Source organism: Pelobates fuscus, chromosome 5 (genome assembly GCF_036172605.1).
Source record: "Pelobates fuscus isolate aPelFus1 chromosome 5, aPelFus1.pri, whole genome shotgun sequence".
Classification (NCBI taxonomy): domain Eukaryota; kingdom Metazoa; phylum Chordata; class Amphibia; order Anura; family Pelobatidae; genus Pelobates; species Pelobates fuscus.
In genome coordinates, this window is record NC_086321.1 from 293,225,934 (window position 1) to 293,251,071 (window position 25,138).

Sequence of the window (25,138 nt, forward strand, 5' to 3'; positions counted from 1 at the left end):
TCGTCAGCTCATTGCCCTGTCGTGGTTCTAGCTTGTTCTAGTCACTCAGTGCTTGTGTTCTGCTTATTCCCTTTGGTTTTGACCCGGCTTGCTTATTCTACTCTGCTTACCTCTGTATCCTTGATTCGGCTTGTCTCTCGCTCTCCTGCCTTCTGTTACCCTCGACCTCGGCTTGTCTTTGACTATTCTCTCAGTACTACTTACGTTAGTCCGGCCATTCTAAGGTCCGGTATACGTATCTGGCTACTGTTTGTACGCTGCGTGTTGGATCCCTGTCCCGATCCTGACATTACGACAGGGCCAATGGATCCTGCAAGTACAAACAGTCAGCTTGCTTCCCCTGATCCTAGGTTTGAAGCCATGGATCACAGAATGGATCAGATGGCACTTGCGCTACAGACATTATTATCTCGTGCCAATAACCCACCAGAGGAGATACGTAATACCCCTATTTCTCCTGTCAGTTCTGGTTTAGAGGTAGCCACAGTGGGTGCTTCTTCTCGCATTACCCCCCCAGTACGCTATGGTGGGGCGCCTGAGAAGTGTCGTGGTTTTTTGAACCAAATTAGTATCCATTTTGAATTGCAACCTCGCTCTTATCCTACAGATAGGGCAAAGGTAGGATTTATTATCACCCTACTTATTGAGAAGGCTCTGAGATGGGCCAATCCACTATGGGAGAACGATAACCCATTAGTATATAACTATAACGCATTTGTAGCTGCTTTTAGAAGAACATTTGACCCTCCAGGTAGAAAGGTTAATGCAGCCAGATTACTGTTGCGCCTGAGACAGGAGAACCGAACACTTGTGGATTATGCACTAGAGTTCAGGTCTCTGGCGTCAGAAGTCAAGTGGAACGAGCCGGCGTATATGGATGTATTTTTGAATGGTCTATCTGATGTAATCCTTGATGAGGTTGCTACTAGGGAACTCCCTGAGAATTTAGAAGATTTAATTTCGTTCATCTCTCGTATAGATGAACGTTTAAGAGAGAGACAGAACACTCGAGAGAAGAATCGGAGACCTTCTTTTAGGTTAGCTCCCTCTTTTCCAAGTCCTGACTCCACGGTATCTTTGCTTCCTGAACCTATGCAGATAGGGTATACCCGCCTCTCTGAGGAGGAAAGACAGTACAAAAGAAGAGAGTGTTTGTGTATGTATTGTGGAGCCAAAGGTCATTTACTCTCGAACTGTTCTAACCGTCCGGGAAACGCTCGCACCTAAGTCTTTCTAGAGGACAGGCCTTGGGTGTTTCGATTTTGTCCTCTACTCCTAATTATAAAGATCACAGGCTTCTGCTACCAGTTTCATTGACTTGGGAGAGGGAAGTAGTAAGGGCTATGGCATTGATAGATTCCGGTGCTGCGGAGAATTTTATCGACCAGGCCTTTGCGAGTAAAAACAACATCCCAACCCAGCTAAGGGAGACACCCTTGGCCATTGAGGCCATAGATGGTAGACCACTACTAGACCCTGTTATCTTTCGTGAGACCATACCCATTGATTTAAATGTTGGTATCCTACACGTTGAGAATTTATCTCTTATGCTCATTTCGTCCCCTTCCGTTCCCATAGTTCTAGGGTACTCATGGTTGAAGAAACATAACCCTATTATTGATTGGGAGTTAGGGGAGATACTCTCGTGGGGCCAGGGCTGCCAGGAGAGGTGTTTAAGCAAGGTTTCTCCCTTAGCTAATATTAACATACCGGAGAATCCTACTCAGTCCACAGAAAGACAAATACCAGACCTTTACCTAGACTTAAAGGCAGTATTTGACAAGAAGAATGACGATTCTTTGCCGCCACACAGGTCATTTGATTGTAAAATTAAGCTTTTACCAGGGACGATGCCTCCGAGGGGTCATGTATATCCTTTGTCTGTTCAGGAAAACTCGGTTCTGGAGGAGTATATTCGGGAGAATTTAGAAAAAGGATTCATTAGGAGGTCTTCTTCTCCGGCCGGGGCTGGGTTCTTTTTTATTAAGAAAAAGGATGGTACGCTGAGACCTTGTATCGATTACCGAGGCTTGAATAAAATAACTGTCAGAAATGCCTATCCTATCCCACTGATTACTGAATTATTTGATCGTCTTAAGGGCTCCAAGATCTTCACCAAGTTAGATCTTAGAGGGGCATACAATTTGGTGAGAATCCAGCATGGTCACGAGTGGATGACGGCATTCAATACCCGGTATGGCCACTACGAATACACGGTTATGCCATTTGGACTTTGCAATGCTCCTGCAGTATTTCAAGATTTGATTAATGAGGTACTTAGGGAGTTTCAACATGATTGTGTTATTGTTTACCTGGACGACATACTAATACACTCTAAGGAGATTGAGACTCACCATAAACAGGTCAGAAAGGTATTACACAAACTTCTGCAACATGGTCTATACTGCAAATTGGAGAAATGCAGTTTTGATCAGTCTCAGACAGACTTTCTTGGGTACGTGATTTCTGGGGAAGGTTTTAAAATGGACCCTGGAAAACTCCAATCTATTTTAGACTGGCCTTTGCCCAAAGGACTCAAGGCTATCCAGAGGTTTATTGGTTTTTCCAACTACTATAGGCGCTTCATTAAGGGATACTCCTCTATCATTTCGCCTATTACCAATATGACCAAACAAGGGGCTAATACTAAGGTCTGGTCTAAGGAGGCTCTTGTTGCTTTCAAAACTCTCAAGGAACTTTTTGCCTCGGCTCCCATTCTAGTTCATCCTGATACGACTCTGCCTTTCTTGCTCGAGGTTGATGCCTCTGAGACAGGAGTTGGGGCTGTTCTATCTCAAAGGTTAGGGGTGGATAAACTGTTACACCCTTGTGGTTTCTTCTCTAAGAAATTATCTGGGTCTGAGAGCAGATATGACATCGGGGAGAGGGAACTGTTAGCGGTCATTAAGGCTTTAAAGGAGTGGAGACATTTACTCGAAGGGACATTACACCCTGTTACTATATTAACGGATCATAAGAACTTGTCTTATATTGGGGAGGCTAAGCGCTTATCCGCCAGACAGGCTCGCTGGTCCTTGTTCCTCACTCACTTTAATTATGTACTTACTTATAGACCTGGTTCTAAGAACTCTAAAGCCGATGCTTTGTCTCGTCAATATGAACCATCCACTATAACTGAACCAGTCCTGTCCTCCATAGTTCCCAAGGGAAATATCATCGCAAACATGAATCTTAGGATTCACTCTCCATTGCTTTCCGAGATCATGAAATCTCAGCATTTAGCACCCAAACAGACTCCTGGGGATCGACACTTCGTTCCTGCCACTCTCCAACTGGAGGTGCTACGCTGTCTCCATAACAGCAAAGTGGCGGGGCATCCGGGCATCCGCAAAACATATGCTCTGGTCTCTAAAGATTTTTGGTGGCCTGACTTACGTAAGGATATTAAAGAATTCATAGGGGCATGTGAGGTTTGTACCAAGACTGAGCAACCTCATTCGCTTCCATGCGGATTTCTGCATCCTTTAGAGATCCCTGAAAAGCCATGGTCCTGTTTGGCCATGGACTTCATTGTTGATTTGCCTATCTCTAAAAAGCAGACTGTTATCCTCACTGTGGTGGACAGATTTACTAAGATGGCTCACTTCATTCCCTTACCTAAACTCCCATCTTCGCCTGAATTAGCGGAGATATTCGCTAGGGAGATTTTCCGTTTGCATGGGATACCTTCCCAAATTGTCTCTGACAGAGGCTCTCAATTTGTTTCCCGTTTTTGGAAATCTTTCTGCTCCCAACTAGGCATCAAATTGAATTTTATAGCATGACAGGAGGCTTCATATTTGCTTAAGTCTCTCTTTACTAGAACTCCACAGCAGCACATTAACAGAGAGATAAACACCAAAGACAAAAACATAAGGTATCTATATAAGGCTCCTCCTAAGCCACCATTCCCTCTTTCTTTGCTGCTCTGCATCAGTACAGGTCAGAGTACCTCTGCCTCCTGCTTCTTGTGGGTGGCTTTGGGATTTAGTGTGATTTATTTATGATTGTTATGAACTATGCTTGGTTGTGAGATTTGTGTGCCTTTCTGGCTCTTTTATTTTCTTTGGTGAATGTTTCCTTTACAATACTGATCGTTTTTTTTTCATGTGTTTATTTATACAGATTACTGACAGTTTGCCATGTGTTTATTTATACAGATTACTGGTAGTTTGCCATGTGTTTAGTTATACAGATTACTGACAGTTTGCCATGTGTTTAGTTATACAGATTACTGACAGTTTGCCATGTGTTTAGTTATACAGATTACTGACAGTTTGCCATGTGTTTAGTTATACAGATTACTGACAGTTTGCCATGTGTTTATTTATACAGATTACTGACAGTTTGCCATGTGTTTATTTATACAGATTACTGACAGTTTGCCATGTGTTTAGTTATACAGATTACTGACAGTTTGCCATGTGTTTAGTTATACAGATTACTGACAGTTTGCCATGTGTTTAGTTATACAGATTACTGACAGTTTGCCATGTGTTTAGTTATACAGATTACTGACAGTTTGCCATGTGTTTAGTTATACAGATTACTGACAGTTTGCCATGTGTTTAGTTATACAGATTACTGACAGTTTGCCATGTGTTTAGTTATACAGATTACTGACAGTTTGCCATGTGTTTAGTTATACAGATTACTGACAGTTTGCCATGTGTTTAGTTATACAGATTACTGACAGTTTGCCATGTGTTTAGTTATACAGATTACTGACAGTTTGCCATGTGTTTAGTTATACAGATTACTGACAGTTTGCCATGTGTTTAGTTATACAGATTACTGACAGTTTGCCATGTGTTTAGTTATACAGATTACTGACAGTTTGCCATGTGTTTAGTTATACAGATTACTGACAGTTTGCCATGTGTTTAGTTATACAGATTACTGACAGTTTGCCATGTGTTTAGTTATACAGATTACTGACAGTTTGCCATGTGTTTAGTTATACAGATTACTGACAGTTTGCCATGTGTTTAGTTATACAGATTACTGACAGTTTGCCATGTGTTTAGTTATACAGATTACTGGTAGTTTGCCATGTGTTTAGTTATACAGATTACAGAAAGTTTGCCATGTGTTTAGTTATACAGATTACTGGTAGTTTGCCATGTGTTTATTTCTTTGTGCCTGTTTTCTCCTTGGGAGTTTTGTTTTACCCTGTTGGCTTTATTGTTTGTTCTGTTTCCTCTGGCTTATTGGCCGTGGTGGTCGCCGAGAAGCGGTCTTCCGACCGCTCCCCGTGCCGACCGCCGGGACCGCGGAGAAAGACTCCTGCGGTCCCTCGTGTGTTGCCTTTGATTCCCGCCCGCCGGCTTCGTCCGCCGAGCGGGAATCCCCGTTTTGTTCTTTACCCTGCCCGCGTCCCCGCTCACTCGCTAACACTTATCAGAGTGGGGACGGAGCAGGGATCTATTCATTTGCCGCGGGAGCCTCCGCTCCCGGTCACCTTCCCCGCGACCGCGTGGTCGGGCAGTGGGTGCGCGGCTCTCCACTGTGTTAGATGCGCGCGTCACTGCCTTATTAAAGGTACAGTGACTAGCTGGTCCGGTGTGTTTCCCCATCTCCTGGGCTGTTTGGAGGTGCGTATTTTTTGGTGACAGCTTTCTTTTCTGTCCATGTGAGGCAGCTCTGTGAGCCCTTGCATCATAAATTATGCCCCATATATGAGGGTCGCAGATTCAATCCCCCTCACCTTCCCAAGTAACTAAGCAATAGACTTTAGTTTTCGATTCTTTGCATGTGTGCTTGCCATGCATGTTTTTCTATGGACATGGTTTTACGGTTTACTGGTTCTCCTGACTTCCACATGGCACTGCGTGCCTCCTGCAGGTGTCCCTGCCTGGTGTCCTTACCCACTTATTGAACTAGGACTGCTCTAATCAAGCCTCGGTTGCCTGATGGAGGTAGCACTGGCGTCAAAGCCAGGGATTGTGGGTTCAGGCCCCATCTGGGTGGTTGAGCATGGCATTCTTATTTTGTGGCCTAATGGATTAGGCACAACCATATAAAAACTAAAGTGTATCGCTATCTTGAAGAACCTTGCCTATAAGGACCCAGCTTCGTCTCTACCCTGCACCCTAATAGTCAAGATTCTACTACATGTCTAAAAGGATCTAGGTTTCCGCCTGCATTATACCTCTGGGTCGGTACCGCCCGTACCCTTATACTGGCCTGCCTTGTCTGTGCCTTTATAATTGGCCTGCTTTGTCTGTGCCCCTTGATTGGCCTGCTTTGTCTGTGCCCCATGATTGGCCTGCTTTGTCTGTGCCATACTATGCATGCTATTGGACTGGTGGCTCCATACCCTGGATAACGGTTTGTTGAGGCTGCATGCATTATTACTTGCCTCTGCCAACACTAGGGGTGCTGCCCCCTTTTGCCTGCTATGATACCTGTTTTCTAACTTCGTAGGTATCAAGTATCATAGACTCAGACTTTATGGACGCCTCTGCACAGGAGCAGAATTTGCAGGCTTTACTTAATGCGGCTGTGACCGCATCTGTTGAAAAAGCCCTGGCTAGGGCCCTCCCTCAACCACATACGGACAGGGGTGTGTGTGGAACCCCTCAGTTGGCAGAAGACTCGGATGAGTCAGACTCTCAGGTGCGAGAGCAGGCAAGTGCGCGAACGCGCTATTGAAAGGGTGAAGACCCTGAACCACGCTCCCGGACGGGCAAGACTCCGGCGAAGTGACGTGGTTTGAGGTTGACAACCTCGCCGGCCAGGCGCCACCGCCTATCGGGCGCAGGGGAGGAGGCCTCCTTACCCCCCCCCCCCACCTTGGCCGTGCTGGATGTGTGGCAGGCAGACCAGCCTCCCTCAGATGGAGAAGATGTTTGGGTTGCGGACCTCGGCGAGGGTCCCGGTGGACGCTGGGAAGAGGAAGACGCGCCACCGACTAGGGCCCCCACGACAATGTTGGGGGACGATACCCTTTTGGGCACTACTGGAGAACCTCTGTTAGAGCCTCAATCTATCCGACGCCCCAGGTCCTCGGACTAGTCACTGCCCGACCACTTGGCACAATTTGTGCGCTACTGGGTCCGTAGACCCCTTGGAAGTGAGGCCTGCAAGAAGCTGCGGGCGGAATGCCCCAGACCGGTACTGCCGGACAGGGTGGCGGTTACCCCGGATGTTGGCCCTAACAGACGAGGCCTTCACAGAAGGTAGGGCTCTGGACCCAGCCACCATGAGGGACTGGGCACTTCGTTCAATTTGCCTGCTGGGCAATGCCACTGTGGCCCTTTGCACGGAACCCAGGAAGACGGCACTCTTCCATATGGACAACAAGCTGTCGGATTTGGGAGCCGAAGATGTGGGTCCCCTGGCTAAAGGTCTGCTGTTCAGGGAGCCTTTCGTTGAGGAACTGCAGAAACAGGTTATTCTGTTTACCTCCCGGGATAAAGCGAAGTCTTCGATTGGGAGGGTCTTCCGCCCACGGTTACCTTGGGACATTGCGGAGTTATGTCACAGACTTTCACTCTTCCCCTACACAGGTTGGACGCCCGAGGATCCCCGTCATCACAAGAGGCCAACAGCCCTTGTTGGAGGTGGAAGTTCGAGCAACGCTAGCCAAAGGCGCGGTCCTACAGGCCCCGGATTTGGGGGGTTTCGTCAGCTCGATTTTCTCCTGGTAAGGGAGAAGTCTGTAGAATTCCGTCCAGTGATCAATTTAGGAGAAATGAACGCCTTCGTGGTATACAACCACTTCGAGATGGAGGGCATTCACCTTCTTCGATGCCTTCTCTGGCCAGTAGACTGGGTCACGAGACTGGACCTAGAAGACGCTTACCTCTCCATCCCGGTGGACGGGGCCTGTCGCAGTCCCCTCTGATTCGTATGGAGAGACTCTCCGTACCAATTCCCATGCCTCCCCTTCGGCCTCAGCTCGGCCCCTTGGTGCTTCACCAAGCTCCTGAAACCGGTGGTCACCCAATTCAGAGCAGAGGCCGTACGCTGCATCGTCTATCTGGACGACTTGCTTATCTTTGCGAGGACCCCGCCGGGCTCAGATTTCGGACGCGCTCTGCGTTTTCCTCATTGGAATGCCGGGGGTTCGTGGTCATTCTGAAGAAATCTGCCTTGGAGCCTGCGCAGACGGTGGAATTCTTGGGTTTCGTAGTCGTTGCGCAAGACGGCATTCTCCGCCTGCCTGTGGCGAAGATAACGACCATTCGGAAGGAGATCAGACGTGTTTTCGACAAGACCGAACTCCCCTCTGGAGGTTGGCTCGCGTGGTGGGTCTCCTCTTGGCCTCTATACAGGTGTTCTACCTGGGCCCACTACATTACAGGGCCATGCAGCGGCTGAAGGCGCACTCTCTACGCAAGAGACCCTCTTAGGACCAGATGATCTCCTTGGCCTCGGACGTGCAGGCCGGATTGAGCTGGTGCCTCCCGCATATATCCGCCTGGAACAGCAAGGCGATATTCGGGATGACCCTGGATCTCGTGTAGGAGTCGGATCCGAGTCTTTGGGACTGGGGTGCCTCGTGCACGACGAGGTCCACGGGGGGCCCGTGGTCAGACAATAGATCGGAATCCCGCATCAATTGCCTGGGGTTGATTGCAGGTTCGTTGGCAATTCGGAGCCTGGCGAAGCATCTGTCAGACTGATGCGTGCTCCTTCGGATGGACAATGGTTCGGCGGTGCAATACATCAACCACTCGGTTTCGAGCACTAGAGGTGTTATCTCTCAACATGGAGCTCCTGGTTTCGCTGGTGCTTGGAACGGGATACCGATCCCTTTACGGGTCCTGTATCTAGCGTGCTGAATTTCTTGTCTCTTGTCTTTGACCTGGGTCGGTTATATCGCTTGGTTATCGTGGTTAGATCAGCTATCTCGACGGCACTTGTCCCGCTTCGGGTTTTTCCCCATCGGCCAGGATCCGCTAGTCTGCAGGCTCCTGCGTGGAATGAGACTGGTGTGCCCTCCGGCGCCCAAGTATTCTTCCCTCTGGGACGTGCGTTTGGTTTTGGCGTTCTTTCGGAACTGGCCTGATAACCAGGACCTTTCTCTTCGCCAGCTTTCAGCGAAATTTGCCCTCTTGTGTCTGGTCTCGTTCAGATGTGTTTCGGATGTCCGGGCCTTCGGTGTCGGCGCTTTCTCGTTTTTTTTGACGGATTCGACGGTTGTATCATGCCCTTACTTCTAGGACTCGCCTAAGCTTCGTGTAGCGAAGGCACTGGCGCGATGGATAAGATGTCTTTTGGCTCTGGCGGGCGTGGATGCGACCTTCGGAGCGCTTTTGGTTAGGGGCGCCGCAGCTTCCGGAGCTTTTTTGGCGAGCGCTTCCCTTCAGGACATTTTGCGTTCGGCGGACGGGTCCCGTGTAGAGTTTTTTCGCCTATTTTACTTTAGACCGTCGGAACATGCTTCTTTTGCTTTGCTGTCGGAGCGTTAAAACAGCAAATATGAAGCCTCCTGTCATGCTATAAAATTGTAGATTATACTAGCTTTAGTGTAACTATAATCTTAATTTTATTAATGACAGGAGGCGAATATTTCCCACCCAATTTAATTTCTTCCCCCCTTGTTTTGGATGGATTGTATTTCTGTTGATTTGTCTGATTATCTGGGCTAGGTTGGTTAGTCTGGGGTGATGTTGTCGGAAGTGCATGTTATACTGTATTGACGGTCATTAGTATGGATTTCGTGTGTTTATTCTATCAGTACTGGATCGTGGGATTTATGTTTTATCAGTACATTTCGTTCACTAATCAGTGTTTTCGATTCTGTTTATTTCGTTTCAGTTTAATGGTTCGACTTCAGTTCATAGGATCGGCCGTTTGGCGGGATAAAGATCAAGTTCATCCATTATCCGAAGTTTTTCCAGATGACATTCATCGTTATGTTGTGAATTTTTCTTTATTTAGTTATTGTCATTGTTGTGTACGTTACGTTGTCGCAGCGTGAAAGAGGAAATGGTGGCTTAGGAGGAGCCTTATATAGATACCTTATGTTTTTGTCTTTGGTGTTTATCTCTCTGTTAATGTGCTGCTGTGGAGTTCTAGTAAAGAGAGACTTAAGCAAATATTCGCCTCCTGTCATTAATAAAATTAAGATTATAGTTACACTAAAGCTAGTATAATCTACAATTTCTCCTCTGCCTATCATCCTCAGTCCAATGGAGCTGCTGAACGTACTAACCAAAAAGTTGAACAATATTTACGTTGTTTCGTTTCTGAACACCAGGACGATTGGGTCGGTTTGATTCCTTGGGCGGAGTTTGCACATAACAATCTCATTTGTGATTCTACGCAGTCTAGCCCTTTTTTCTTGAATTATGGCTTCCATCCTTCCATCCTTCCTTCGGAGTCTTCTTCTCAAGGGGTACCGTCGGTGGATATTCATGTTGCCAATTTAAGGAAGTTGTGGGATCAGACTCGACAAATCCTTCTGCACAATTCCGTGCTGGTTAAAAAACACGCTGACAAACGTAGAAGGGCAGCACCGGTGTTTGTTCCAGGCGATAGAGTTTGGTTAAGTACTAGAAACATTCGGTTAAAGGTGCCGTCCATGAAGTTTGCTCCTCGATATATTGGACCTTACAGGGTACTGTCTCAAATTAACCCAGTTGCGTATCGTTTAGCGTTGCCTAATGCCTTGCGCATTCCGAATTCATTTCATGTTTCCTTGCTAAAACCACTAATATGTAACAGGTTCTCCTCCGCAATCGCCCCTCCTCGCTCTGTGCAAGTGGAGGGTCAGGAGGAGTATGAGGTCAATTCCATCGTTGACTCTCGAGTCTCCCGAGGGAGACTGCAGTATCTGGTCGATTGGAAGGGTTATGGCCCTGAGGAGAGAAGTTGGGTACCTCAGGAGGAGGTGCATGCTCCCCGTCTCCGCAGGGCGTTCCACTCTCGCTTCCCTTCTCGCCCTGGTGTCTTCCGCCCGGTGGGTGTATCTGAGAGGGGGGGTACTGTCAGGGTACCTGGGGTCTCTACCTCCGAAAGAGGTAGAGACTTAGCAGTTCCTTCATCCGGACGGTCTGATGGCTTCCTTCCTCGCGGTCTATCCGGTCGTGCAAAGCCGGCCGCGAGGGAGTGACTGCCTTTTACAGCTTCACGTCCGGAACGACCTGTCAGTCAAATGCTGCAGGACCAATCAGGACGCCTCAGAGGCGTGGTTACTTTTCGGAACAGGGTATTTAACGGAGCTTCTCTCGTCAGCTCATTGCCCTGTCGTGGTTCTAGCTTGTTCTAGTCACTCAGTGCTTGTGTTCTGCTTATTCCCTTTGGTTTTGACCCGGCTTGCTTATTCTACTCTGCTTACCTCTGTATCCTTGATTCGGCTTGTCTCTCGCTCTCCTGCCTTCTGTTACCCTCGACCTCGGCTTGTCTTTGACTATTCTCTCAGTACTACTTACGTTAGTCCGGCCATTCTAAGGTCCGGTATACGTATCTGGCTACTGTTTGTACGCTGCGTGTTGGATCCCTGTCCCGATCCTGACACTTACATACTATCTTCCTATCTCTACACTTCAATTTACATTGACTCACTCAGTTTACTGAATAACTTTATGGCACTGTGTTGAATAATGGTGAGGGACATGTCAGTCCCTCATTCTGAAATTCACAATTTAGGTACATCCATTTTGGAAATCATCTTTTTTCTCCAGGTCTCGTGCAACTGCCTTCCCCTGTTACCACCAATACCTAGGATGTGAGTGACATCTCCTTAGTCACACTCTGCACGCCTGAAAGACTACCTTATCAATGTATGTGCACAGCTCAGCCTTTAACAGCATCAAGTGAGCTGCTTTTAATTCAAACCTGACTTTGAGAATCTCCATCAGGATGTAAAAAAACATTGTGGCGAAACCAACCTCACCACTGTGCACTGAAGGAGCCTGGTTGCTCGCCTGCTCCCTTTGGACTATGGCCCTGCAGGTTAAAGCTTTTATTTTCCCTGCAGAAAGGCTTGTTCATGCCTTTCTGATGGGGTGTTCGGTAGATTCCAGCTACCGAACAAACTACCGTACGAGGGACCACCTAGGAGCTGGAGTGTGCCGTCAATTGACCGCCCAGAAGCTGCGGTTAACCGCAGCTTAATTGATAAACGCTGGGTGGCCTTTGTTCGTTTGCCGAACACGTGGCGGCGGCCATTTTAACTCCCGAACGGCCAGCGTTGTTCACTGCTCAAACTATGGAACTGAAAACGGACACTTTATTGCGCGAACACCGCTTAGCCGCCAGCCTCCTTACCTCGGCATTCGGTAGTGGAACCGACTGGCTGTTCATTCGGTAGTTTGACCGTATGAACAGCCTCACCCCAGATAGCCATGCCATGGAGCCTATTCGTGTAACAAAAGACTATGTGAAAGACTTTGACGTCATGGCGATTGAACTATATGTATGTGATCTGAGCGCCATTCGGTAATAATGTGCGCTCAGATCTAAGCTATCTGGGTATATGTTACATGTATGTGTTTTGTTTACTAAATGTGTCAGTGGGTAATTTTGTGTCTTTTACTGTCTTTTTGTCTGCCATGTGGGTAATGGAGTTTTGCCTCTGTCCTTGGAGATAATTCGATTACTTCTCCAATTATCTCCAGGCCAGGGAGGAGGGATTGTGATGCATTGTGGGATTGTTTAAAGGTGTATGTCTGTGATTGGTCCGTGTCCTATATGTTTCCCAGTTTCCCATCTGGTCCCCTAGGAGAGTGTCCACCAGGTGGGAAACCTGCATATAAGCCGGGCAGGTAGCCCCAGTAAATGAGTTCCTGCTTAACCCTCAAAGTGAAGTGTCGTCTCATTCTTGGGGGGAATTTGATTGTATGACGATTGCCAGGAGTGTAAGCTGTTCATAGGGCTTTTCCTGTTCGGCTGCTTCCTGTGTTCGTGTGTTTCCTATTCGGGAGTTGGTGAATTCGTGTAGTTTGCAGTTCGGGAGATTCGTGATTGCAGTAGCTGCTGGTCTATCTGGAAGGGGATTATCGCCTATAGCGTTTTTAACCTCTGGTGAGCAAAACGGTCCGTTACAAACATGGATATCATCTTGCCCCCTTCACCAACTGTAGAGATTTAGGGGTAAAGAGCCGACATCAGGGGCTTCAGATCCAAAGCCCTATCTCTAATAATGCCTATAGAGGTATCAATGGCGCAGTTGTGTGCATAAATTTGATTCTGGAGTGACAGGGAGTGGCTAGGAGGCAGGCTTAAGGGGACATGTCTATTAAACAGTGAGTAGCCAGGTATTAGATTTATTGGACCCCTATATAGGGGATAAGCAGAATATTTTTTTAATTGGGGGGGTGTGTGGATAGGGGACCCCTAAACACTCCAGAGGGGAAATTGGCACAATTTTGGGAGGGGTAGACAATGGTATGTACACACTTTCTATATTTTATAAACAGCCCATCAGCCCTCCAGTTATTATATAAAACAATGCCACATCCTGCTGCTTATAGGTGGGAGCTGGGAGGGGGACATTTGGTCCCATTCTGGTTAATAGGATGTTCCCCTCTCTTCTTTTTTTATTTAATATCCCTCACCCTCTGTCTACATGCACAATGATCCAACATTATTAAATTTACATCCCCAGCCTTATTCCTATAGATAGGGATAAGAGGTGGACCTATGTATTATGACAGTGAGCAGCTGCAACGTGGTGAGTGAGGGCACAAGGAAGGTTTAAAACTTCCTCCTTTATACTATAGAAGAGGATAAAGGTCAAGCTGACTGCCTCAATGAATATTTTTGTTCAGTATTTACAGAGGAAAATGGAGGACAGGGGCCTCAGTTGGGAAAAAGGACAAATTAGTAATTTGTCACATGTGAGTTTACAGAGAAAGAGGTTCTATTTCAACTGTCAAAAGTAAAGACAAATAAGTCAATGGGACCTAAAGGAATACACCCAAAGTTATTAAAAGAGCTTAGTGGTGTACTAGGAAAACCATTAACTGAGTTATTTAACCAATCATTGTTAACACGAGTAGTCCCAGAAGATTGGAAGTTAGTGAATGTTGTGCCCATTCACAAGAAAGGTAGTAGGGAGGAGTCGCACAACTATACACCAGTAAGCCTTACCTCAGTAGTGGGGTAAGTAATGCAAACCATGTTAGTAACATCTAAACATCTAAAATCACATGGATTTCAAGATCAGAGACAACATGAGTTTACTTCAGGGAGATCATGCCAAACTAATCTTATTGATTTTTTTGATTGGTTAACTAAAATAATAGATCAGGGTGGTGCAGTCGACATCTGTTGCACATAGAAGGCTTATCAATAAACTGCAATCTTTAAGTTTGGATTCCAATATTGTTGAATGGGTAAGGCAGTGGCTGAGTGAGAGGCAACAGAGGGTTGTAGTCATTGGAGTATATTCGGAGCATGAGCTTGTCACCAGTGGGGTACCTCAGGGATCTGGACTTGGATCCATTCTCTTTAATAATTGTATTAGTGATATTGCAGAAAGTCTTGATTGTATGTCTTTTTGCTGATGATACTAAGATATGTAACAGGGTTGATATTCCAGGAGGGATAAGCCAAATGGCAAATGATTTAGGTAAACTAGAAAAATAGTCAGAGTTGTGGCAACTGATATAATGCATCTTGGATGTAAAAACCCAAAGGCAGAGTACAAAATATCTGAGAGTCTTAACCTCAACATCTGAGGAAAGGGATTTAGGGGTGATTATTTCTGATGACTTAAAAGTAGTCAAGCAATGTAATAGAGCAGCAGGAAATTGTAGCAGAATGCTTGGTTGTATAGGGAGAGGTATTAGCAGTAGAAAGAGGGAAGTGCTCATGCCATTGTACAGAACACTGGTGAGACCTCACTTGGAGTATTGTACGCAGTACTGGAGACCGTATCTCCAGAAGGATATTGATACTTTAGAGAGTTCAGAGAAGGGCTACTAAACTGGTTCATGGATTGCAGGATAAAACTTACCAGGAAGGTTAAAGGAACTTAACATGTATAGCTGGGAGGAAAGACGAGACAGGGGGCATATGATAGAAACATTTAAATACATAAAGGGAATCAACACAGTAAAGGAGGAGACTATATTTAAAAGAAGAAAAACTATCACAACAAGATGACATTTAGTCTTAAATTAGAGGGGCAAAGGTTTAAAAATAATATCCGGAAGTATTACTTTACTGACAGGGTAGTGGATGCATGGAATAACCTTCCAGCTGAAGTGGTAGAGGTTAACACAGTAAAGGAGTTTAAGCATGCGTTGGATAGGCATAAGGCTATCCTAATTATAAGATAAGGCCAGGGACTAATGAAAGTATTTAGAAAATTGTGCAGACTGGATTGGTTGAATGGTTCTTACCTGCTGTCACATTCTATGTTTCTAAAGACTTAAAAAAAAAAAAAACTTATAATGACTAATAGAGTTAGTACTTAAAAAAGACTATCTTGAACTGCCAACAGTTTATCGAGTTCAGATATTTAAATATTCTGAAAAAAATAATTTTAAACGTTTATCCAAAATTTGAAATCAAGGCCTGAGTTGTCTAAAATTCAGAATTTACTAGGTTATTCACTAAAATTCTAAGTGAACTCAAAATGAATTTCAAATGTAAGGTTAAAATAAGCAACTCTGAGCCTTAGCCGTACATGATAGAAACATAGATAACAATGATAGCAAACTATGAATTTTTGCCAACCCTTTTCACCAATTCTTCACTTCAAAGGATTATTCACAAGCAGGATTATTCACTAAAATGAGAATTTTTGGGAAACTGGATTTTGTTTCTTGATAAAAAAAAAAAAAAAAGAACCTCAGAGAGGATATGATAGCAGTATAAATATACATTGTCATGGCACCCTTGGAGTAAGGGACGTGCCATGGCTACTCACTGGTCCACCAGCCTGCTCTCTGATGGATGCTCCACGTGTGGACCCGAGTTTGCTTTCTACACAGCTTTCCCCGTGCCGCTTTGTTGGATCCTCCTCTTTACGTGGAGGTCTGTAAGGGCTCAGCCTGAGCCTCGGAGAGAGGAGGTGGAGTAGTAGATAAAGTGTCCCCTCTCCCATTCTGCTATTTAACCCTTCTCTATCCAATACTCATTGCTCAGATGTTTTGTGAGCTCCCAGTGTGCTACAAGTCTTTATTGCCATTTATTGCATTTCTGTATTCTGAGTATTAACCTTTAGCCTGTTTCCTGATTCTGAATCTACACTGCCTGAACTGACCATTGCTTGCCTGACCTTGCCTTTTGATTTCCCTTACCTGTTTGGATGCATTTGAAGTTAAGAGACTCTCTCTCAAGTTGACTTACTTTCTCTGCATATTGAACACATTCACCACCAACTGTTACATATATACAGGGTCAGTACAAACAGCTATGTACTAACCTGTTCATTAGCAGGAATATACAACAGATAAGAGGTCACCCGTTAAGACTGGAAAAAAAAACTTTTGCTTACTGCAGAGGAAAGAGTTCTTTACAGTAAGAACAACAGAGATGTGGAATTATCTGCCTACAGAGGTTGTCTTATAAGATTCTATAGAGAATGTTAAAAACAGTTTGGATGTGTTTTTTGCATAAAAAGAATATTCAAGGATATAACCTCGTTTACACTACCTTCCCGTCAGTCGGACACTAGGGGAACTTAGATGCTATTTAAGACTCCAGATAATGGATCCCCTGGGCACCATTTAGTAGATCTCCCTTTTTCAAGTTATACTTTTTGTCTGCATATAACTTTTTATCCTTAGATTGATAAAAAGGTAGCCTCTCCCTCCCCCCCCCCCCCTAATGTTAGTTTCCCCTTGTGGGATTTTATAAATCACTTTCTCCTATTTCCTGCAAATAATGGATATGTATATAAACAGGTTGTTGATCCAAGGGGAAATATGATTGCCATTATTTGAGTAAAGAAGCAATTTTTTGCCCCGTTTTGACATCATTGGAAATGGCTATGATTGTTGTTGATTTTTTGTTTTTTTTTGCTTTCTTTTGGATCAACAGAGTAAAAGCATGGGCTTCATGGTTGAACTTGATGGACCTTAGTTCTTGTTTCTACCTAGACAACTATGTAACAACGTAATTAGAAATTTAAAGCTAAAGTAGATTAACAGGAGGAATGGCTGTTGAGGAGAACGTGTTCAGTTCACTTTAAATTTGAAATTCACTTTGAATTTACTCTCACTACCTAACTATTCTCACTATAGTGAATAACCATAAATTAATTGGAAATCCATTAGCCAGAACAACCAAGGTGGAATAATTAGTGGGTTGGATTTTTTTTCCAATTTAACTTTTTTAACCTAACATTTGCAATCTCCTATTCCACTGAACAGAATTCTTGGTTAAAGCGGCACTGTCCTGCCGAACTTACCTTTCCCTAATCACTTCCTCTTCTTTACCTCTCTCGGGATCTGTCCCTTTTTTCCTATCTGCTCTAGTTTTCTTTAAAACATAAGACAAAGTATGTATTTTCCTACTCTTGACCCGCTTCCTGTAGGTCAGAGAAATTTTACCATAATATTCACCCTTTCCTCCGTGATCTCACAATGCCTGCTTTCACTATTCCCGAAGGTCCTGTCATTTAGACATAATGCCAGCAAAACTACCAAATTTCGTCCTAACAGAATGAGAACAGTTTGTTCATTCATGTTAGGATGACATTCGGTACTTTTAGGTCGGTTGGAAATTACATTTGAATTAATGAAATTCCGATTCATGCTGCAGTTGCATCTTTCATTCACTTAATATCAGCCCCACGGTATCAGCTCCCTAATTCCCACGGCTCACGGCTGCTCACTGTTGTAAAAAAAAAAAAAAGCCCGCCCCCCGTCTTCTTATAAATGACCCCATGGTGGGGCATCTATTATCTAGCGGGGGGGACATAGTGTGGGGGGGGAATGGGGGGGGGCTCTTGGATGGGAGCCGGGGGGAGGACAATAGGTCCTCCCCCAATTGTCTTTTAGGACCCCCACCAGCCACCCATGGGTGGGGACCGGGGGGGACAATAGTTCCCCCCTTATTATAATTTAGGGCCCCCACCTGCCTCTCATGGGTGGGGGCCAGGGGGAGGACAATAGGTCTTCCCCCCATTGTCTTTTAGGGCCCCACCCAACGCTCATGAGTGAGGGCCAGAAAGGATAATAGGTCCCCTCCTTTTTGTCTTTTAGGGCCCCCACCAGCGGCTCATGGGTGGGAGCTGGGGGAAGGACAATAGGTCCTCCCCCCAATTGTCTTTTAGGACCCCACCTGCCACCCATGGGTGGTCTTTGTCTTTTATGTCCCCCACCCTCAGCACATGGGTGGAGGCCAAGGGGGCACTAGGTACCCACCTTATTGTCATTTAGGGCCCCCACCCGCTGCACGGGTGGGGGCACTGGGGGGCATTATGTCCCTCCCACTACTTAATAGATGCCCCACCATGAGGGCAATTTATTAGAGGGGGTGGGCTTTTTTTGTGAGCCACAGGCTCCCTTATGCTAATATGGGGGTCATATTGACCCCCCATAGAGTGAGGGAGGACAAGGGGGGCTTAGGAAGTGGCTGGGGGGAAGTACTCCCTGCCGCTTCTAGTTTTACTTATTACAAGAGGGGGGCTGCGCGCCGTTAGCTCCCTCCTTCCTTGTAATAAACTTAACGAATGAACAAACGAACACCGGCATTCAGTGTTTGATTGTTCGTCTGACATTTCTAATTATTCATTCGTCTTTCTCATGAATGAATAGACGAAATGTCCTTCCGAATTTCTGACATTAGCGAATGTCCAAGTGTTTAACTGGGCATGTGCGGGAATTTTACAGCGCTATCTAGTGTGGGCAGATGACGTGTCCCGCAGAGACTTTATCTGCTCAAACAAAGATGGCGGCATTCAGGACCTAGGTCCGGGCACAAAATAAAGATGAAAAAATAGGTAATATGGGGGATTTAGAGGCATTTGGGGTGACTAGGAAGGCAATTAGAGGTAGTGGAGTCAGGATGGGGGTTAAAAAAATAAACGGATGCGGCCATGACGGTACAGTGTAACTTCCTCGTCGTTTGACTAAAATTCAAAGTAAATCTCTTATCACTGTTAAATACATTGTTGAAACTACAGTAATGAAACAAAGTGCTAAATACACATTGTGCTTCTGCAAAGCATCCACATGGGGGACTCATTTCACTTCAAATAAACATGCAGTGAAAGAACATCACAATGACCTTTTTACCCTCCTCAAAGAAAAAAATTGAGAAGTGTGCGCATTGCTGGAATTTTAGTCAAACGACGAGGAAGTTACACTTTATGATGATTACATATATTCACTAATCTGTAACTAAACTGAATATACTAACCAGAGTTTTTTTCTTTGATGGATCATTGGATATTTTTGACTGAGTTGCAAACTTAGGGCAGAAGCAAGGGTAAATTTGTTGTTTGTGGGAGTACATATATAACAATATTGGTGCTATTTAAAATGAAATATAGCAATTTTAATATTTTATCTGTGCAGGTTACCATAGAAAGGTTCTTAAATATGTTACAAGTTATTTCCCCTGCAATATTAACAAATAAGAGTTATATATACTAATAAAAATTACCAAATATTTAATCCAAAGAAAACTCTTTATTTTACATAGAACTGCCCCTACTGAGGCCTTGCTGATGCCCAGGTCATTCAAAACAAAAGCATCCATTGATGTAATTTTAAACTGTGATATCTGTATAAATCAATTTGATTGAACAATATTTGATTTAGTTTTAAATTACTTACCAAGATGCACAACTAGCTGTGTATGTAATGGCTATGTAAAGAGACACCTGTAAAATCCCCCATAATGCTTTGCTCTCCAATAACACCTTAGACATGAGTTCTAAATTAAAAGATATTTCATTATTTAAGTTTAGAAAAATGTTCTAGCTTGGTTGTATTGGTCTAAAATTTTCAAGTACCATGTAGATTTGCTAGAATACATTTTAATGAATAACCCAGAAATCAACTTTGTATTCAAGTTACGTGGTCCAACAAAATATATTACAAATGAATTGCTGAAGTTATGTGATGTATGTCATGTGACTGTGATATATGTTGTGAGCAATGTCTATAAGAGTTTATCTGAGCCCATCTGACCTGTGGTTACAAATGCATTTATCTACATAAATTGTATGTACATGGGCCTGCCAATTAATCTGTATGTATATACAGAGACAGGCCATCTGCCCTGTGGGTGTTTATCTATGTACTGAATAGTGACTGCTGTCGTCCCATCCTGTTCATATTACTTCCAATTACTTCCACCAGCTGTAAACTTTATGTACTAAATATTGCCAAATCATAAATTGAAATTCACTTGCTAAAAGCTTTCCTGTGTTCACTTTAATGTGTGTGTATATATATATATCTTTATTTGTGATTAGTTGTATCTAGTCTGTATTCACATACATTTTGTTTAATTTTTCTTTACAGAGCAGCCATTTGTTTATTGTGATATTCCTTGTAAATTATTCTCTAGATTGTAAACTTGTTTGAGCAGGGTGCACAGTGTTTACTGTTAACATTTGTAATTTATTTTCCACTTATAGACCCATGTTAAAATTGTAAAGTCCTACAGAATATGTTGGCTCTATATAACTGATCGATAATCAATATAGTATATCTGTTGTCATGTCTGGTGTCTATCTTTCTGTCTGTCTGTCTATCTATCCCACTTTGGTTCCACAAACGCACCTTTGTCTGGGGCACCAAACTCACAATGTCCCCATTACTGAATTTAAAATTCAAGGGGTACATTCCCTAATTTAAATTTTAAAAAATCCATTGATGACAACGTAAGACCCAACCTCCATATCCATGCTCCTTAGATTAAAAACATGCCAACCAATTAGAGTGCTACGACTGAGATTGTCTAGCGTGGGAAATCTCTTATAAGGGCTTTCTGCTATGCAAACCCTGCGTGGAGGCCTTGAGTTTTCAAGTGTGCTTTTATTTATTTTTTAAATGTATGTATTTATCCAATTTCGTACCTTTTCTTATTTTAATAGCTGTGACAGAACTTTAATTATTGGGGGAGATGTGGGAGGGGCTGAAGAAAAGAAGTGAAGAAAAAAAACGTTAAGTATTGTTACAAACGCTCTCTTCTACGGACGTTTTCCCACGAACTCCAGGAGGAGTGTGGAAGCTGGTCTCCTGCCCATCAACTATGGTCCAGGTCTGAGACCCTGTTCGGGAGTTACCCTGTCCAGCCGCCATTAGCAGCTTTCCTGTGGTGCCCCGGGTTCTGCACTTTCTCTTCATTCAAATGGAACAGAATGCTAGCTCCTTGGCGGGCGTTCGCATGAACAAACCCACGAATGGTCCTCAGCGGTACTTAGCTTAGTACCTTGGTTAGGGGTTTTGAACCTGCCACTTTTTGGAGGGAAGGTGTCTGAGACTAAGGGGAACAAACACTCCCTGAGAGCCAGGCAATGGAGGTCCCGAAATTTGACCTGTAAAAGTACCAAACAGCCTGGAACTATTTTAGGATCACGTGTGAGGTCAGAATTTTCCCTACACTGCATGGATCTGAGCGCTATTTGGACAACTTGGGCACTGAGATCAGGGCAGTTGGGGATGTATGACATGTGGGGTTATTCTATGTTTCTGTGATGTTTAGGGTTTAGGGGTACTTTCATGTTTTTATGTTTTGTTTTGGGCTCTCTGTTCCTGGGAGATAATTAGCTTACCGGTCTTTAACTCCATTATCTCTGCTACAAGTGCACTACACTTCAGTTCAGTCCTTGGTCCCCTACTGTTCTCCATCTATACTGCCTCCCTTGGTAAACTCATTAGCTCCTTTGGCTTCCAATATCATTTCTATGCAGATGACACGCAAACCTACCTGTCCTCTCCTGATCTCTCCCCGTCCCTCTTGACTAGTGTCTCTGACTGCCTCTCTGCTATTTCTAACTGGATGGCTGCCCACTTCCTTAAACTAAACTTGACCAAAACTGAAATTCTGTCCTTTCCTCCCTCAAGTGTTGTTACTCATGTGTCTCCCTCCCTCCAAGTCAACGGTGCTATCATCAGCTCCACCACGCAGGCTCGCTGCCTAGGTGTTCTCTTTGACTCCGACCTCTCCTTCAAGCCTCATGTTCAATCTATCGCCAAATCATTTCAAGTCATTCCATCTCAAAAACATTGCGCGCATCTGCCCCTACTTAACGCCAGATGCGACTAAGGTGTTGGTCCATTCCACTGTCCTTTCTCGCCTTGACTACTGTAATCCGCTTCTTTAAAATTCTGGTTCTTTAAAATTCTAGTTCTTGCTTTCAAATCTCTACATAATGCTGCTCCCACCTATCTATCCTCCCTTATACACAAGTATGTTCCGTCAAGGCCCTTACGGTCTGCTGAAGACTTACGTCTATCTTCTGTCCGTACTCCCACCTCTGATGCTCGCCTTCAAGATTTCTCGAGGGCTGCACCGTTCCTGTGGAGCTCGCTTCCCTCCTCCGTTAGATGCTCACCCAGTCTCCACTCCTTCAAAAAATCGTTAAAAACCCACTTCTTCATAAAAGCGTATCAATTCAACTGTTAATAGCTCCTGACTGATTCCTCTTCTGCAATTGTCACTAGTCTAATACTATCCTTAACTTTTTGTGTCATTTTACCCTACTCCCTCTAGCATGTAAGCTCATTGAGCAGGGCCCTCAACCCCTCTGTTCCTGTGTGTCCAACTTGTCTGGTTACAACTACATGTCTGTTCGTCCACCCATTGTAAAGCGCTGCGGAATTTAATGGCGCTATATAAATAACATAATAATAATAATAATAATACATGATCTAAAGCCTCGCGAGGAAAGACAGACACGTAATAACTATAGTTTGCCATTTTATCACAAGAATAACAAAGTGATACAGCAAATACTCAACACCTAAAAATTCAATCCACCGAGGCATAATAATGAACAGTATATAAACTACTGTTATATATGCAATAGATGGGAACTCTTTTAGATCACCATTGATATTTCATATACACACATTTGGATCGGACACGTGTCCATTAAAATAAAGAGGGAATTAATTTTGAGGGACTATCTAGCCCCCAGTTATCTTTGTAATAAAGCAAATCTAAAGCACATGGTTGTGAAATACCATAATGGACACATATCAATGTTTAAAATACAAAGCATGTAAATACATCCTAGGCAAGATGTTAAATATTTTGACAGACAGCAAAGAGCAGGAAATATTTAAAGTTAAAAAAAATTTCAATTGCAAAATAACTGTAGTTGTTTACTTACCTGCGTATGTGGTATGAAATCTATTTCAGCCTAAAAACTATGGACCATGTATAAACAGTTGAGTGGCGATCTTCATTACATTTCATAACAAAGGGGATGTTACTGGATGCACAGGTTAAAAACCATGTTTAACCCAGAGCCACAAATCAAGGATTCCTTTCATAGATAGATTTTACTACCTCTGAGGAATTTTGAAATATCAATAGTAATCTATAGGAGCCTTGCATATTGTACATAGAGTAGAAGTTTATATAAGGTTGATTAATATGTTTATTGTTTTGGCTGAATTGAATATTTAGTTATTGGGTGTTTGATGTAACACTTTGATTATAGCACTATGTGAAAACATTGAACTATAGTTCTTAGGTGTCTGTCTTCGGGAGGAGTTAAATCCGATAGTTATTTTCTTCTTGATCTTGAACTTGACCAACTCTATTTATTGGTTTTCCTTTTGTTTAGTGACCTCTTTTACTGGTCCATAAAGAGAATGATGAGGTTTGCTGATGGGTAGATAAGGCAGAGTTTGAATAGAAAGGCATGTCAGTTTTATAGATGGAGAGGCTTTGTTCCTGGATTACCTTCATTAGTATATCCTCTTTGACATTGTAAAGGTCTCTAGCCTTTGGAGAGGATTTTAGTGATGTCACAATCAGTGGTGGCTCTAGACTTTGTGAGGCCTTAGGCGAAACTCAAAAATGAGGCCCCCACTAACACCCAAAGTGAAAATAAATAGGGGTTCATTGTGTGTGTATAAGGTGCTGTGGTTATATTGAAGGATGGGCTTACAGCGCTGAACACAGAGAGCTAGTATCTGTATTCATTGTTCAGAGGCTTGCAGTGTCGCAGATCCCTGTGCCGCTGGATTGTGAGCTCTCTGACTGAAGTTATGGCATAATTTGCTAACTAAATAAATTTGTAGTAAACAAATTTAATTAGCAATTATGCTAATTGTTTATACACGATTGCGGAGTATGGTTACATAGCCTGGCAGTTGTGTATACATAAGTGCAGGTGTGTGTATTTCTGAGTGTGTGTATTTCTGAGTGTGACATTGTCTACCTGTGTATGTGCCTGAAAGTGTGTCTGACAGAGAGTATCCTTGTGTGTGAATGTATGTCTTTATGAACATGTGTCTGGGACCTATGTGTGTGGGGTAGCTGCTTGCGGTATGTTTTGTTTATGGGGGCTGCATGTGGCCTTTGTGCTTGGTGTTATGGCACAGCTATGTTTCATGTCTGTGTGTGAATGATGAATGTCTTCAGTTGATGAGTGTGGCAGGGTGAGTTTGACATGGTAAGGGGGATAAATGAGAGAGTTGGGAAGGTGAGTGTGACAGAATAAGGGAGGGTAAGAATGATAGGGGGGTTGTGACATGGCTGGAGGAGGAAGCGTGACAGAATTGGAGGAGGTTAATGTGACATGCTGAGTGTGGCACAGTTGGGGGTGTATCACTGGTTTGGGGTGAATGTGCTGTGTTTGGAGGAGGTAGTGTGACAAGATTAAGGGGGGTTAATGTGACAGGGTAAGTGTGGCAGGGTTGTGGGGGAGAGTGTGACAGGGTTTGGGGTAAGTGACACAGTTGGAGGACAGGATTGGATGAGTTTATGTGGTAGGGTGAGTGTGGAAAGGGAAAGGGGGTGAGTGTGACAGTGCGAGAGAAGGCGAGTCTAGCAGGATTGGGGGATTAATAGCATAGGGTAAATGTGGCAAAGCGAGGGTGGGTGAGTTTGGTATGCTTGGAGGGGGTTAGAGTGACAGGATTAAAAGGGGTTAATGAGAGTGGAGCTAGGTAAAGGGGTGACAGTGTGTGGGGGCTGAAATGGATTGGGGATGGTGATAGTGTATAGAGGGGGTGTCAGTGTGTGTGTATGGGGATAATAAGGTGTGTGTGGAGTGACAGTGTGTGTGTGTGGTGGTGACAGGGTGTGTGGGGGG